Source organism: Pongo abelii, chromosome 17 (genome assembly GCF_028885655.2).
Source record: "Pongo abelii isolate AG06213 chromosome 17, NHGRI_mPonAbe1-v2.0_pri, whole genome shotgun sequence".
In the NCBI taxonomy this organism is placed as follows: domain Eukaryota; kingdom Metazoa; phylum Chordata; class Mammalia; order Primates; family Hominidae; genus Pongo; species Pongo abelii.
The window spans coordinates 24162498-24178396 of NC_072002.2; the positions used below are offsets into that span (position 1 = coordinate 24162498).

The 15899-nt window shown below is 47.6% G+C and overlaps 1 long non-coding RNA gene across 4 annotated transcripts in view; it reads right to left on the reverse strand.

The window, feature by feature from the left end:
- The window catches only part of LOC112129953 (uncharacterized), a 34390-nt gene extending 26981 nt beyond the window's left edge, over positions 1-7409 (reverse strand). For all 4 annotated transcript variants that reach the window (XR_008515804.2, XR_010137548.1, XR_010137549.1 and 1 more), the window contains exons 1-2: positions 7039-7409; positions 6058-6205 (exon numbers count right to left, since the gene is read on the reverse strand). This is a non-coding gene — a long non-coding RNA (uncharacterized LOC112129953). The remainder of the gene's footprint in view (positions 1-6057; positions 6206-7038) is intronic.
- Positions 7410-15899: the final 8490 nt, after the last annotated feature.

The following is a 15899-nucleotide window of genomic DNA, read 5'->3' on the forward strand; positions in this document are numbered from 1 at the left end:
ACCAAAAATACAAAAATTAGCCAGGTGTGGTGGCGGGCGCCTATAATCCCAGCTACTCGGGAGGCTGAGGCAGGAGAATGGCTTGACCCCAGGAAGCAGAGGTTGCAGTGAGCCAAGATTGCGCCACTGCACTCCAGCCTGGGTGACAGAGCAAGACTCCGTCTCAAAAAAAAAAGAAAAGAAAAGAAATTAGTTCACTAGTTTCCAGTTCATATTACACAAAGCAATTTTCTTAAATTCCTGAACTGGAGCCATAAGTGTGGAAACACTGCAGTCACATCCCAAGGAAAATCAAAGATGTAAAGTTACTAACTGTTGGAACAAACTGGCTCCAGCTGTAACCAAGCAAAGAAAGTAATGTGCCCTGAATCAACTTACTGTCAAATCCTCTCCTGAGTTAGCAGGGTATGGTGGTGTGCACCTGTAGTCCCACCTACTCGGGAGGCTGAGGCAGAAGAACTGCTTGAACCCAGGAGGTGGAGGTTGCAGTGAGCCGAGGTTGTGCCACTGCACTCCAGTCTGAGAGAAAAAGACTCCACCTCAAAAAAAAAAATCCTCCCCTGAGGAGGCAGAGCTGGTGTAGTTCAGCCATGAGCAGAGCAGGCTTGGGCCCAGGGATTGAAAGCCAGGGATTACCAGGCCAAGAAGTCGAACAGTCCAGACTACCACACAGTGAGGGCGCTTCCCAGGGGAGGGGTGGAGGGGCCTAGAGTGCAGGTGTGGGACCATGGCTGGGGAGGAGCAGGAATACAGGTGGCAATGCAGGGCTCAGCAGAAAGCAACCAGATGGTTGTCAAGAAAATAACTGATCCTGAAGACAAATCCTAGACCAAGTGTGCACACTCTAAGCCCAGGTCCTGATTCTACCCTTTCCAGCTCTCCAGAGGGCAGAGGCCCCAACAGTCTGGCCAGTTCTGAGCCCGGCACCCAAGCACTCTAAGACCTCTGAGCTATCTGGCCAACTTCCCTCCCCCGAGGCATGTCGCTGTCTTCTGCCACGATTTTGGAGCTTGCAAAGCTTGCTAACAGAATATACATAGAGCTATTTCACTCATGGGTCTTGTTCTAGATGTGTGGGAGATCATAGTGTAACCTGGAGACAAGATTCCCAGTCGATGTTTTTTGATAATTAGAAAACAGAGAAAGTCAGGCTCAGTGGCAGATGTCTGTAGTCCCAGCTGCTCAGGAGGCTAAAGTGGGAGGATCGTTGGAGGCCAGGAGTTCGAGGCTGCAGTGAGCTATGATCGCACCTGTGACTAGGCACTGCACTCAAGCCTGGGCAACAGAGCACGTTCCCATCCCTAAAAAAAAAAAAAAAAGAAAAGAAAAAAGAAACAAAAGGGAGAGGAAGAGGAGAAGAAGGAGGGGGAAAGACGAGAGGAAAAGGAGGGAGAACGGAAAGAGCAAAACAAAGAAAGAAGAAGAAGAAACAAAAGGGGAAGAAGGAAAGAAGTAAGTGACATCAGTTTGAGGGAAAAGCGCACACACGCACACCACTGTGATTGCCCTAAAGAAATTAGCTACTTTTTGGCTGGGGTGGTGGCTCACACCTGTAATCCCAGCACTTTGGGAGGCCAAGGCGGGTGGATCACCTGAGGTCTGGGGTTCGAGAACAGCCTGGCCAACATGGTGAAACCTCATCTCTACTAAAAATACAAAAAATTAGCTGGGCGTGGTGGCGGGCACCTGTAATCCCAGCTACTTGGGAGGCTGAGGCAGGAGAATCGCTTGAACCCTGGGGGCAGAGGTTGCAGGGAGCCAAGATGGCGCCATTGCACTCCAGCCTGGGCAACAAGAGTGAAACTCCATCTCAAAAAAAAAAAATAAATAAATAAATAAATAAATTAGCTATTTTTCAACTCTATTATTTAAACCCTTCTTAGGGCATCCTTTGGAGTGACAGCAGACAGTGACTGGGATAACTGCATATTTTGGCTTAAAATTATTTTTATCTACTGAAAGGGAAACTAAATTATACTCTGGAACATAATCTAATGATGGAGGGTCTCAGAGCAAATAGCTGTCAGTCGGAGGTATTGAAAGTGATCAGGTTGTGAACTCAACTTGAATCAAGCCGATTACCTCATGAAATTATAAAATGATTAGCAATGTCCCCAGCAGATGGCGCAAGTGGCCCCTCTGCTGTGATGGGAAGCCAATCTGTTTCCTCTTCATATGACAATTGAACAGTAGATCCTAACCAGGTAAGGTGTTTAGTTAGGAAAGAAATCATTCATGGGATTCCAAGAGAGGCTAACTAGGAAAGACAAAATCTGGAGGCTTTTAAATTTACTTCTCATGTTAAATGGTTTAGAGGCATGTATTTACCTCACCGGTAATATGGTTCCATTCACAATATTTTTAGCTCTGAAAAAGAAAATTCTCTCATGACAGAGTTTTAGATTAAGTCCCAAAGGATGACAAAGTACCTACAATTAGAATATCTGAAATGTTTTGATGATCTGGTGGAATTAGTGAAGGGCTCATAATGAGAAGCTCAGAGCTGTCTCTTAACAAATTACAGGTAAATGGTTTCTGAAGGAAACTGCAGGGAAGGGGATAATGATTAAAGATTATTGGAGTCAGCCAATGTTTCTGCTGCTTTGCTAGTTACTTGCAAACAAATATGATGTTCTTGCTCACATTTTGAAGCTCTCGGCTACGCATTTTTTACAAACAAGCAAACATTTGCATTTCTAGGCCAGAGGCAGCCCACGCTGAGAAGGCAGGGGACAGAATGTGTTATCCATCGAATAGTCTTCAAAAGTGCAAAAGAACTTTATTAATTAAAGCATGTTAAATATCTGCCTTTATAAGTTCCAAAGAAACAAGAATTGAGAATGTTCAGGTCAATGAATAATTTTGTGCAATAGCTGTCCTGCCAACACCTACTGCCTTCCATCCCAAACATCCATCGATGTTTTAACCCTCTGTAGTCTGCTTCTTATATCCAACTGCCACTAAAACTTTATTTTATTTATTTATTTTTGAGACGGAGTCTCACTCTGTTGCCCAGGCTGGAGTGCAATGGCCCGATCTCAGCTCACTGCAACCTCCGCCTCCCGGGTTCATGCGATTCTCCTGCCTCAGCCTCCCCAGTAGCTGGGATTACAGGCGTGCACCACCAGGCCCAGCTAATTTTTGTATTTTTAGTAGAGATGGGGTTTCACCATATTGGTCAGGCTGGTTTTGAACTCCTGACCTCGTGATCCGCCCACCTCGGCCTCCCAAAGTGCTGGGATTACAGGTGTGAGCCACTGCGCCCAGCCCCTATTTTTTATTTTTTATTTTTTGACTGTCTCCGTCACCAGGCTGGAGTGCAATGGCATGATCTCAGCTCACGGCAACCTCCGCCTCCCGGGTTCGAGCAATTCTCCTGCCTCAGCCTCCCAAGTAGCTGGGACTACAGGTGCATGCCACCATGCCCAGCTAATTTTTGTATTTTTAGTAGAGACAGGGTTTCATCATGTTGGCCAGGATGGTCTTGATCTCTTGACCTCGTGATCTGCCCACCTCGGCATCCCAAAGTGCTGGGATTACAGACGTGAGCCACTGCCCCGGCAAAACTTTACTTTTTTTTTTGAGACTGAGTCTCCCTCTGTCACCCAGGCCAGAGTGCAGTAGCACGATGTTGGCTCACTGCAACCTCCGCCTCCCAGGTTCAAATGATTCCTGTGCCTCAGCCTGAGTAGCTGGAATTACAGGCATGTGCCACTATGCCTGGCTAATTTTTGTATTTTTAGTAGACATGGGGTTTCACCACGTTGTCCAGTCTGGTCTCCAACTCCTGGCCTCAAGTGATCCACCTGCCTAGGCCTCCCAGAGTGCTGGGATTACAAGTGTGAGCCACTGCACCTGGCAAAACTTTACTTTTTAAATATATTTAAAAATATAAATTAATATATGTTAATTGCAAGGAATTGGAAAACACTGAAAGATGTAAAGAGAAAAATTTGTAGCTACCTGAGGTGTTCTTCACCTCATAAAGACCACAGGCTGGGTGCAGTGGCTCACGCCTGTAATCCCAGCACTTTGGGAGGCTGAGGCCGAGGCAGGTGGATCATGAGGTCAGGAGTTCGAGACCAGCCTGGCCAACATGGTGAAACCCCATCTCTGCTAAACATACAAAAGTTAGCTGGGCATGGTGGCGCATGCCTGGAATCCCAACTACTCGGGAGGCTGAGGCATGGGAATTGCTTGAACTAAAGAGGTAGAGGTTGCAGTGAGCCCAGTTTGCGCCACTGCACTCCAGCCTAGGTGACAGACCAAGACTCTGTCTCAGAAAAAAAAAAAGAAAGAAAGACCACAGCACTGTAGTAGAGTTTAATAGACACAAGGCTGGCCATAACACTGGGAGACAGAATTGGTACTCAAATCATCTCATTCAAAGCTCGTAGATTAGGGTTTTTTTTTCTTTTTTTTTTTTGAGACAGAGTCTTACTCTGTCACCCACTGGGCTCACTGCAACCTCCACCTCCTGGGTTCAAGCGATTCTCCTGCCTCAGCCTCCTGAGTAGCTGGGATTAGAGGCACATGCCACCACGTCCAGCTAATTTTTGTAGCTTTTTTGTAGTTGTTAGTAGCTAACTTTTGTAGTTTTTAGTAGATACGGGGTTTCACCATGTTGGTCAGGCTGGTCTCGAACTCCTGACCTCGCGATCTGCCCGCCTCGGCCTCCCAAAGTGCTGGGATTTCAGGCGTGAGCCACCACGCCGCACCAGATTAGGGGTTTTTCAAAGGCAGTTTGGGGGAAGCAGTGTTGGGGAGGGGGGTGCTAGGTAACAGGTGCTTGCTGCTGATTGGTTGGGGCAGAGATGAAATCATAGATCATAGTGGGTTGAAGCGGTCCTCCTGTGGGCTGGTCGACTCTAGGTGCGGCCACAGGAGCCGCACTCCTGTGCGGCTGTGCGGCTGTCCTGGATGACAAAAGGGTTGTCATCCGGGTGGAGCCATGGGTGTCAGACATGCAAAAAACCTGGAAAGATATCTCAAAAGGCCAATCTTCAAGAGTGGTGTTATTTGGAGGAGTAACTGGGGATATATCATATTTTATAACATTCTGAATAACTTAGCAGGACCCAGCCTCCTCTCCTCTCTCAGCGTGATGGCCTCCAATTAGCTTTACAAAAGCAGCTGAGTTTTGGGCAAGGCCTGTTATTATTTAAACTGTAGCTGAAAGGTCTTCCAAAGTTAGCTTAGTCCAATAATCTGGGAATAATTAAGGGAAAGGCAAGATGGAAGTTAGGTTAGCTTAGCTTACCGCTATAATTTTCTCATGGATATAACTTTTGCAAAGGCAGTTTCAAGATTACCCATGAATGAGTACATATGGGCAACACATACTGTATTATTATTATTATTATTATTTTATATATTTTTTGGAGACAGGGTCTCACTCTGTTGCCCAGGCTGGAGTGTAGTAGCGTGACCATGACTCACTTCATCCTTGACCTACCAGGCTCAAGCAATCCTCCCCCGTCAGCCTCCCCAGGAGCTGGGACTACAGGCACATGCCATTACACCCAGCTAAATATACATTTTTTAAATTTTTTTTTGTTGGGACAGGGTCTCACTATCTTGCCCAGACTGGTCTTGAACCCCTGGGCTCAAGCAATCCTCCTGCCTTAGCCTTCCAAAGTGCTGGGATTACAGTCATGTAACCCCATGCAGTGGCGCAATCATGGCTCAATGGAACCTCGACCTCCTGGGCTCAAGCAATCCTCCCACTTCAGCCTTCTGAGTAGCTGGGACCACAGGCATGTGCCACCACGCCTGGCTAAATTTTGTATTTTTTGTAGAGAAGGGGTTTCGCCATGTTGCCTAGGCTGGTCTTGAATTCCTGGACTCAAGCCATCCGCCCACCTTGGCCTCCCAAAGTGTTAGAGGCGGAGGTTGCAGTGAACCAAGATCGCACCACGGCACTCCAGCCTGGGCTACAGAGCGAGACTCAGTCGCAAAAAAAAAAAAAAAAAATGTTAGGATTACAGATGTGAGCCACCTCACCCACACAGAAATGTGATCCACACTGTAAGACGCGCCTCTTCTTGGAATACTTACCCGATTCTTTGTTCTCTCACTGACCTCTGATCTCTCCACCTTCCCAAGTCTTGGAAAACTTGTCTTCTGATTTCAGAGTTAACCCTTAATTATGTAGAATCTTCCATTGTGATGTATTACATTACACGTGCTGGTTTTATCTTCCCAACTAGAAGATAAACCACAGAATCAGAAAAAGAATTTTATCATTTTATTTCCAAAATTACATAGCCCAGGATTGAACTGTCCATAAACATCTATCGATGGTCAGCTTCAAAACTAACTGCAATGCTGATGAGTTAAAATAGCTCCTTTTTTTGGCACCAGATAATAGATAAACATGAGAAGCCAGTGAGGTGGCTCATGCCTGTAACCTCAGCACTTCGGGAGGTCTAGGAGGGAGGATGGCTTGAGCCCAGGAGCCCATAGTGAGCTATGACTGAGCCACTGCACTCTAGCGTGAGCAACAGAGCAAGACCTCGTCTCTATACAAGATAAAATTATAAATTTTTTTTACATACAAAAACTTGAGAGAGATCATACTTTTGGGTTTCTTTATTAATAGAAAGAAGACCAAAAGGTGACCCAAGTAAAAGTGTACACCCCTTAAGGGAAAAAAAAATTATTTTCATTTAAAATCGTTTTCTTTATTATCTTTAAAGTGAAAGTGCCATATCTGGGCTTCCTAAGGAGAAACAACAAACCGCGTAGACTCAGGCCAGCCGCTGGGCCTGGGCCTGTGTTTCCCTCAGGCGGCGACCTTTGGCCCACTTCAGGCCGGCCGTATTTACCAGCTTAGAGGCGCCGCGGCGTTGGCGAGTCCTTTTTTACCCACCCCTTCCCTCCGTTCTCAGGCTTGAACTTGAACAGGCACTCAGGACTCAGCAAACGGTACTTGATAGGGTTCTTTACACGTCAATCAGGCTATTTTTTAAAATCACTCTTCCTGGAGATCTTGAAACCAAAAGCACCGCGGGCCCTCCCCAACTGGCTTCTGCCTACCTCCACTACGTGATGCAGTATGGCCCCCGGGAGGCCGCCCCCAGAAGTCTAGAGGGGCTGACCCCAGACACACCCGAAGGACCACCTCGAGACCTCGGAGGAACAGCCCTAGACCCAGGAGGGACTGCCGGACACCCCAGTGGCAGCCCGCCAGTGCCCAGCTCTACTCATCGCCTGGAGGCGCTGCCTCCCTTCCACGCCGCCCCAGGGAAAGGCCGCCCCTCTCGGGCTCCTCCCAATCCCCTTTCCCAGGACTGACAATGGCCCGGCGCCCTGCTTTGGGCCAGGGTCGGCCTCGAGCCTTCCTCACTAGCGGCCAAGAGCCGGAAACCTTGCGTCTCAGATTCCCCGGGTCTGTGCACCCCAACCCCAACCGGTCTTCCCACCCAGGGCCCCCTGATGCCAGCTGCCGGCCTGGACCTAGCCCGGGGCCCTGCCCCTCGCCCGCTCTCCCTGGTCAGCCCAGGCCGGCGCCCGAGGGATGAGCTCGGGAGGAGGGGGGCGGGGGCTGCAGCAGGAGCTGGAGCCAGGGCCCACCTGTCCAGAGCCGTCCTAAGCTGACACAAAGAGCCTTCCCGCCTCGCCGAGGCCGCGAGCCCAAGCCAAGATCTTACATATGTCAGGAAGTCTGTTTGGTTTAAAACCCATTGGTTAAGAAACTAATGACAATTTTTTTTTCTTAATAGTTAGGAAATCTGGGTGACTAGAAAATAGAGGGAAGGGAGACATTTTCATAACACCCTGTCACCTTTGCATTTCATGCACATGCAGAGTTGCATTCATATTATTAAAATATCTTTTTGGCTGGGCGCGGTGGCTCACATCTGTAATCCCAGCATTTTGGGAGGCCGAGGGGGGCGGATCACTTGAGGTCAGGAGTTCGAGACCAGCCTGAGCAATGTGGCGAAACCCTGTCTCTACTAAAAATACAAAAATTAGTCCAGGCGTAGTGGCGGACGCCTGTAATCCCACTACTCGGGAGGCTGAGGCAGGAGAATCGTTTGAACCCGGGAGGCAGAAGTTGCTGTGAGCCGAGATCATGCCACAGCATTTCGGCCTGGGAGACAGAGCCAGACCCTGTCTCCAAAATAATAATAATAAATAAATAAAAATAAAATAATATCTTTTTAACCTGGTGCTGGTTGCACCGGTATGGTCAGTTTGTGACAGTCGAGTGAGTTGTATGTTCAGGATACATGTATTCTTCTGAATGTGCATGTACTTCAGTTAAAGGTTTCCAAAAATAAACCTTTGGGTGAGGAGCAGAGCACACTTCATCCTGAAGGCATAGGTGTACTTTTGGGCCACCAGTAAACAGAGGTCATCCCACCCGGGGTCTCCTGTGCTTGGACAGAGATACACAACATCCCTGCCCTCATTTCTGTTGCCTTCCTTCCCCCAATCGTGGAGTCTTCCCAGGAGCACAAACTCAGTGCATTCCTACTATCTAATTCCCCTATGAAGCTGGCAAAGGCTGGAATGTTATTTAGATTTTGACAGAAAATCATTCATAGCAATTCAATTACTCAACACCTACTGAGCCCCAGATTCCTGCCTTTTAGTACAAACACTTTGTTCTCTGTTAAAAGCATTCCATGCTATATAGCACTGGCTATGCTGTGTCCCCTCTCTCTTCCTGCCGCCCCCAGCACTATACTCTACCAAAAACTCGAAGACAACAAGCTAAATGTGGTTTGGTATGTAGAGTCTTATTACTTGCTGTGATTGCACTGCTTAACATGAAGCATCATATTGACTTGGGATGTTATGAGAGGTACTAAAGGAAATTTGCTTTGTCAGTTTTCCAGCTCTAACCCCATAAACTCTGGCTTCTAATAGAGTGTGGTGGTTGGTAAATGAATCTGGAAGAACAACCAATAAGACATATAAGCATTTTTAAAGGAGAGGGGAATATAATTGCAACCCAGGTGAAGAGTTTCAAGATTTAAGTAGGTGCCCATTCACATAATAGGCTAGACTATATGATTTAAACAATTGGTTGGGGATAATCACATACAGTACAGCACATTAAAATTGGTAAGAAGATAGGGCTGGGCGTGGTGGCTAATGCCTGTAATTCCAGCACTTTGGGAGGCTGAGGTGGGTGGATCACAAGGTCAGGAGTTTGAGACCAGCCTGACCAACATGGTAAAGCCCCGTCTATACTAAAAATACAAAAATTAGCTGGGCTTGGTGGCGTGCACCTGTAATTCCAGCTACTCAGGAGGCTAAGGCAGGAGAGCTTGAACCCAGGAGGCAGAGGTTGCAGTGAGCCGAGATCGCGCCACTGCACTCCAGCCTGGGTGACAGAGCGAGACTCCGTCTCACAGAAGAGAGAGGCTAATAGCTCAGAAAAGGGAGGGAAATATATTGAAAATCTTAGTGCAGGGCAAGAGTGTTTTAAACAAAAAAGTTCTTGGTAAAGATGAAGGTAAATTAGATACATGAAAACAAACTCATGGTATTTATTAAAGTGGTCTACAATCTGTATTACCTCTTCAGGGCCCCTTGGCTGCTTTCACTCATGGGCTGATTGTTTCTTGGGAGAGGAAAAATTAAAATTGGTCTGACATAACTTGCTTGTAGTAAAAAATACAGGCTATTTCAAGACTACCAAGAAGCCAGCTCACATCAGCTACATCTCAACAATAGAAAATAATCATTCTGAAAAAAAGGCCCCGCCAGCAGGGTGGCTTATGCCATCAAGCAATTCTCCTGCCTCAGCCTCCTAAGTAGCTGGTATTGCAGGCGCCCACCACCGCCTGTAATCCCAGCACTTTGGAAGCCAAGGTGAGAGGATCACTTGAGCCCAGGAGTTTGAGACCAGCCTGGGCAACATAGCTAGACCCCCGTCACTACAAAAATTAAATAATTACCTGGGCGTGGTGGTGTGCACCTGTAGTCCAGCTACTCAGAAGGCTGACCTGGAAGGATCTCTGAGCTGGGGAGGTTGAGGCTGCAGTGAGCCGAGGTCATTCCACCAAACTCCAGCTCCAGCCTGGACGACAGAGTAAGACCTTGTTTAAAAAAAAAAAACAAAAAACTAAGGCAAAGAAGCAGGTCACTTCTCTTCCAATTATAAGATCCAAGACCTAGGCCTGGTCTCTATCTTATGGCTGGTACCCCAGACTAGAAGGGCTGAGGTGTGCAATCTATCCCCTGGGCTAAATGAACACTCTTTTTTTTAAGACACAGGATCTTGCTCTGTGGCCCAGACTGGAGTGCAATGGCATGTAGCCTCAAATTCCTGGGCTCAAGCGATCCTTCCATCTCAGCCTCTCAAGTAGCTGAGACCACAGGCGCGTGCTATCACACCCAGCTAAGTTTTTTATTTTTTAATTTTTTGTACAGACAGGGTCTTGCTATGTTGCCAGGGCTGGTCTTGAAGTCCTAGGCCCAAGTGATCCTCTTGTCTTGGCCTTCCAAAGTGCTGGGATTGTAGGCATGAGCCACTGTGCCTGGCCAGGGCTTGGGAATTTTAGTAGGGGAAACAGATGTGTTAGTCAATAAATGAGAAGCGTTTCCGGTGCTTTCATAGTTACCTGAGCAGGTGCAGCAGAACCTAAGGGAGGTGAATATTGCCAGATCTAGAGAGACAGGAAGGAGGCTTCCTTCAGAGAGGGAGGCGGGAGGGATGGGGAGCAGGCCAGGTCAGGAGGGGCTGCATCAGCCACCCCAAGGAGTCCAGACATTGTCCTGTGTGTGTGGACAGGGGTGGTGTGCTGGTTATTTTATTTATTTATTTATTTATTTATTTTTGAGACACAGTCTCGCTCTGTTGCCCAGGCTGGAGTGCAGTGGTGCAATCTCAGCTCACTATAACTTCTGCCTCCTGGGTTCAAGCAATTCTCCTGCCTCAACCTCCCAAGTAGCTGGGATTACAGGCACGTGCCACCATGCCCGGCTAATTTTTTTATATTTTTAGTAGAGACGGGCTTTCACTGTGTTAGCCAGGATGGTCTCGATCTCCTGACCTCGTGATCCAGCTTGCCTTGGCCTCCCAGAGTGCTGGGATTACAGGCATGAGCCACCGCGCCCAGCTTTGGTGTGCTGGTTATTAAGCGTTTGTCTCTCAGCTCAAAACCATCCACCCCTGCTCTGCAATTTGATGCTGAGGCTAAGACTCTGCAGACACGTTTGTCTCCCTTTGGCAGCTGACTCCTGTTAAAATCTAGCAGGAGGAGTGCGGGAAGGAGATGGTGGGAGAAGGGGCTGGAAGAGGGAGAAGGGACCTGCTCACCTGCTGTTCTTGTCGGCCTCCCTCCAGCTCTCCCCACACTCTGAGCCAGACTCCCTGTGCCCTGCAGAGGTCACAGCACCAGCCAGGAAGCACCCTTTCCTTAAGGTCCCCCTCTGAGCCTGCCATGGCAGCCGCAGCAGTGCCCTGCACAGAAGTCCAGCTCCCAGCTCTGTGACACTCCTCCTCCCAGCTTCCAGGTTCTGACAACCTCAACCTCTGCCCCTGTTTCCCCAACCCTAAGATTGGTAGCTACCTGTTTTGTGGTGAGCAGGTCTATGCAAACCTGCCTCCCAAATCCAAGGAAGCTGAGAGGCCCAAAAAAGAGGCTGACAAATCCAGTTTCTTAGAAAGAAACATTTAATAGGGACTTACAAACAGAAGCCAGGTTTGTGTCTCTGGTCACTGCGAGTTGAGATGGTAGACCCTGCGCCATCATCCCCAGACCCAGGGTTTACACTTCATTGGGAAAGGGTGTAGATGCTTCAGAAGAGATGTGTAGGACAATTGAAATATGACATCAAGGTTGTTTGACCTAAGGGCAGGATTTATGGTAAAGTACCTGCTCTTACACAAGGAACAACACATAAACTGGAACTCTTAGAGGCTTCTGGGAATAGGAGTTAATCACAAGCCAACATGGTGGATCAGTGTCTGTGGTGGAACTGCTTTGGCCTCCACACTGCCTCCTGCCTTTAAGGTCCTTGCTGTCTCAGTTTTCTGTTTTTGCCCTTTTACTTGCTTTCTCAATTTTTTTTCTTTTCTTTTTTTTTTTTTTTTGTCGCCCAGGCTGGAGTGCAGTGGCACGATCTTGGCTCACTGCAACCTCTGTCTCCCAAGTTCAAGCAATTCTCCTGCCTCAGCCTCCTGAGTAGCTGGTATTACAGGTGCCCACCACCACGCCTAGCTAATTTTTGTATTTTTAGTAGAGACAGGGTTTCACCTTGTTGGCCAGGCTGATCTCGAACTCCTGACCTCAGGTGATGCACCCACCTAGGCCTCCCAAAGTGCTGGGATTACAGGCAAGAGCCACCGCGCCCGGCCTAATTTTTGTATTTTTAGTAGAGATGGGGTTTCGCGATGTTGGCCAGGCTGGTCTCAAACTCCTGATCTCAGCTGATCCACCTGCCTCAGCCTCCCAAAGTGCTGGGATTACAGGTATGAGCCACCGCGCCCTGCCTGCTTCACCAATTTCTTTCTTTTTTCTTTCTTTCTTTCTTTTTTTAGACAGAGTTTCACTCTTGTTGCCTAGGCTGGAGTGCAGTGGCATGATCTTGGCTCACCACAACCTCCACCTCCTGGTTTCAAGCGATTCTCCTGCATCAGCCTCCAGAGTAGCTGGGATTACAGGCATGCACCATCACACAATGCTAATTTTGTATTTTTAGTAGAGATGGGGTTTCTTCATGTTGGTCAGGCTGGTCTCAAACTCCCGACCTCAGGTGATCTGCCCACCTCAGCCTCCCAAAGTGCTGGGATTACGGGCGTGAGCCACCGCGCCTGGCCTCAATTTCTTATATTAAATTTTCTCTATTGAAATGCTAAGATTGTTTCTGTTTTCTTGACTGGACCGTGACTGATGTCATACTGGGTATGAGGTCCAAGAAAAGAGACTCTCATAGATTAGATCACGGGATTTGTATGGAGGTATCTTTGGCTTGATCGCAGTGCTGACTTCCTTTCTAGTAGGAAACTGAATATTAGTAATCTACAGCAGAGGGCGTCATCACTATCAGTCAAACTATCACCAGTGGTTCACTGTGATGATACATCTGATGTGCATTGAAAGACCAAGTGGCTGCTGCACTTGACTGTCATGGCAGCAATGATGATGACAGAGCTGTTGGGATGGGGCTTCTGGGCTTTTTCTTTCTTTCTTTTTTTTAAGACAGAGTCTTGGTCTCACTCTGTCACCTAGGCTGGAGTGCAGTGGCATGATCGCAGCTCACTGCAGCCTCCACCTCCTGGGCCAGGTGATCCTCCCACCTCAGCCTCCTGAGTAGCTGGAACTACAGGTGCGTGCCATCATGTCCTGCTATTTGTTTGTTGTTGTTGTATATTTAGTAGAGATGGGGTTTTACCATGTTAGCCAGGATGGTCTCGATCTCCTGACCTCGTGATCTGCCTGCCTTGGCCTCCCAAAATGCTGGGATTACAGACAAAAGCCACTGCGCCCAGCCAGCCTAGGCTATTTTGGAGCAAGGAATCCAGTATCCAAGAGCACGGCTAGAGGAGTGGGAGATTAGGAGTGTATTGCCAATTAAATTCAGTAACTTCCTAATGGTGAATGTTTGAGAAAAGGTCATTCTGAAATATTGAATATGTATTTGCATTACTTTATAGTACTACAGCGATTTAAACAATGCTAACAACATGTCTGAACTTGGGGTGCCCGCTATAATGCACAGCTAAAATATGATTTCTAAATGCTCTACAGCTTATTTTAGAGATTCAGATTCCTGGAGTTGGAAGAGATCATCAGCTCCTCTTACAACATCCTGCAGGCGATCACTCTGCCCCTACTTGAAGACTTCCAGTGACATGCTCACGGGTTTTCTGCAGCCCATCCCAATTTTTAATAGAGCTGACTGGGAGAATTTCCAGATCTTGAGCAATGTTCTGCCTCAGTGTAATTTTTTTTTTAGATGGAGTCTCGCTCTGTCGCCCAGGCTGGAGTGCAGTGGCTCACTTGGCTCACTGCAAGCTCTGCCTCCCGGGTTCACGCCATTCTCCTGCCTCAGCCTCCCGAGCAGCTGGGATTACAGGCGTGAGTCACCGCGCCCAGCTGCCTCAGTGTAATTTTCAATTATTAGCCTTTGTTTTGTCCTAAGGAGTTACGGAGTCAGGCAGACTCATTCTGGCTCTAGGGTGGACCCAGATCCTTATTAGTGGGATAACCTTATTCAATTTGGGAAGCCCTTTTTCAGGAAGAAGAATAACAATTATGAACACAAAATTAGGTTGAAGGCTCACAAGAGGCCCATGTCAGTGTGTGGCCTGGAAGCTTCTATTCCATGAGAGTTGTAGCAAATGCAGCTTTGTTCAGGCCCTTCCTCCTGAGAAGTCTTCACATCATCTTGCTCTTTGCTGCTGTTTCTTGCCTTCTCCAAGATAAGCATCCTAATTCACTCATTTGGTTCCTTACACATGTTCCCTGTGGTCAGTGGCCCTTCTAAAGAATGGTGAATAGAGCCGGGTATGGTGGCTCACACCTGTAATTCCAGCTACTTGGGAGGCTGAGGTATGAGAATCGCTTGAACCCAGGAGGTGGAGATTGCAGTGATCTGAGAACTTGTCATTGCACTCCAGCCTGGGCAACAAGAGCGAAACTCTGTCTCCAAAAAGAAAAAAGAAAAAAATATGAAAATGAAAATGAAAGTACACTCCACAGTGTGGCAGCAGGCCCAAGCAAAGGGGCTCAAGGGCCCCATTACAGAATTTTTGGAAAGGGGTGTGCCCTATGTAAATGAAGAGCATGAAGTAAAGTTGTAAAATCATTTACTGTGGAGAGGATATTTCCTGTGATAGCCGAAGTGTCCCCTGCCTTATGTTCCCTGCCTCCAGACCCTGTTTTCCTGCCTCACACATGCTCCTAAATATCAGGGAGTCCTAGCGCTTCCATATGCTGATTCCTAGAACAGCCGCATTCCACACTTCTACGGTTACTGTTTTAGTAGGCCTAAATGGAGGATTTTATGTTTGCCCAAATTTCATTTTCCTTTGCCAAGCTGTCCACAAAACTTCTTAAAGCCTTATTCTATCATCCTGTTAATGACTTCTTTTAGGTTTGTCATCTGGAAAATGAAAACATGTTCTCATTCATTCAATTCTAAAATCATTAAGTGTCTGCTCGATTCAAAGACAAAGAAAACCAAATAATTGCGTAATATGACTATGTCTAGAGCTGAGTCAGAGCCGGTTCAGCTGCCAGGATCTGGGGGCCTGGGAAGGGAGAGGGGAAGGGCTAGGAGCGGAAAAGTACCAAACACTGTGTCCCAGAGGGGAAAACGTCTTCAAAGCGCCCCAGAGAAGGGGGGCCGTAGCTCACGCCTGTAATCCCAGCACTTTGGGAAGCTGAGGCGGGTTGATCAGGTCAGGGGTTTGAGACCAGCCTGTCTAACATGGTATAACCCCGTCTCTATTTTTTATTTTAAAAAATAAAATAAATGACTGGGCGCGGTGGTTTATGCCTGTAATCCCAGCACTTTGGGAGGCCGAGGGGGGTGGATTGCCTGAGGTCAGGAGTTCAAGACCAGCCTGGCCAACGTAGTGTAACCCTGTCTCTACTAAAGATACAAAACTTAGCCGGGCATGGTGGTGGGCGCCTGTAATCCCAGCTACTCAGGAGTCTGAGGCAGGAGAATCGCTTGAACCCAGGAGGCAGAGGTTGCGCTGAGCCAAGATCATGCCACTGCACTCCAACCTGGGTGACAGAGCGAGACTTTGTCTCAAAAAAAAAACTATATATAAATATATTATATATATATACAAAATATACTTTATATATCTATAAAAGGAAAACGGTGGTCTCACCTGAGGCACCTCCCCTCACCTCAAAATGGAGGTACCTAGGCTAAGCCTGCAGATGTGTCTAAGAACCCGGCTTGGGGGTGGCGGTGGGGGG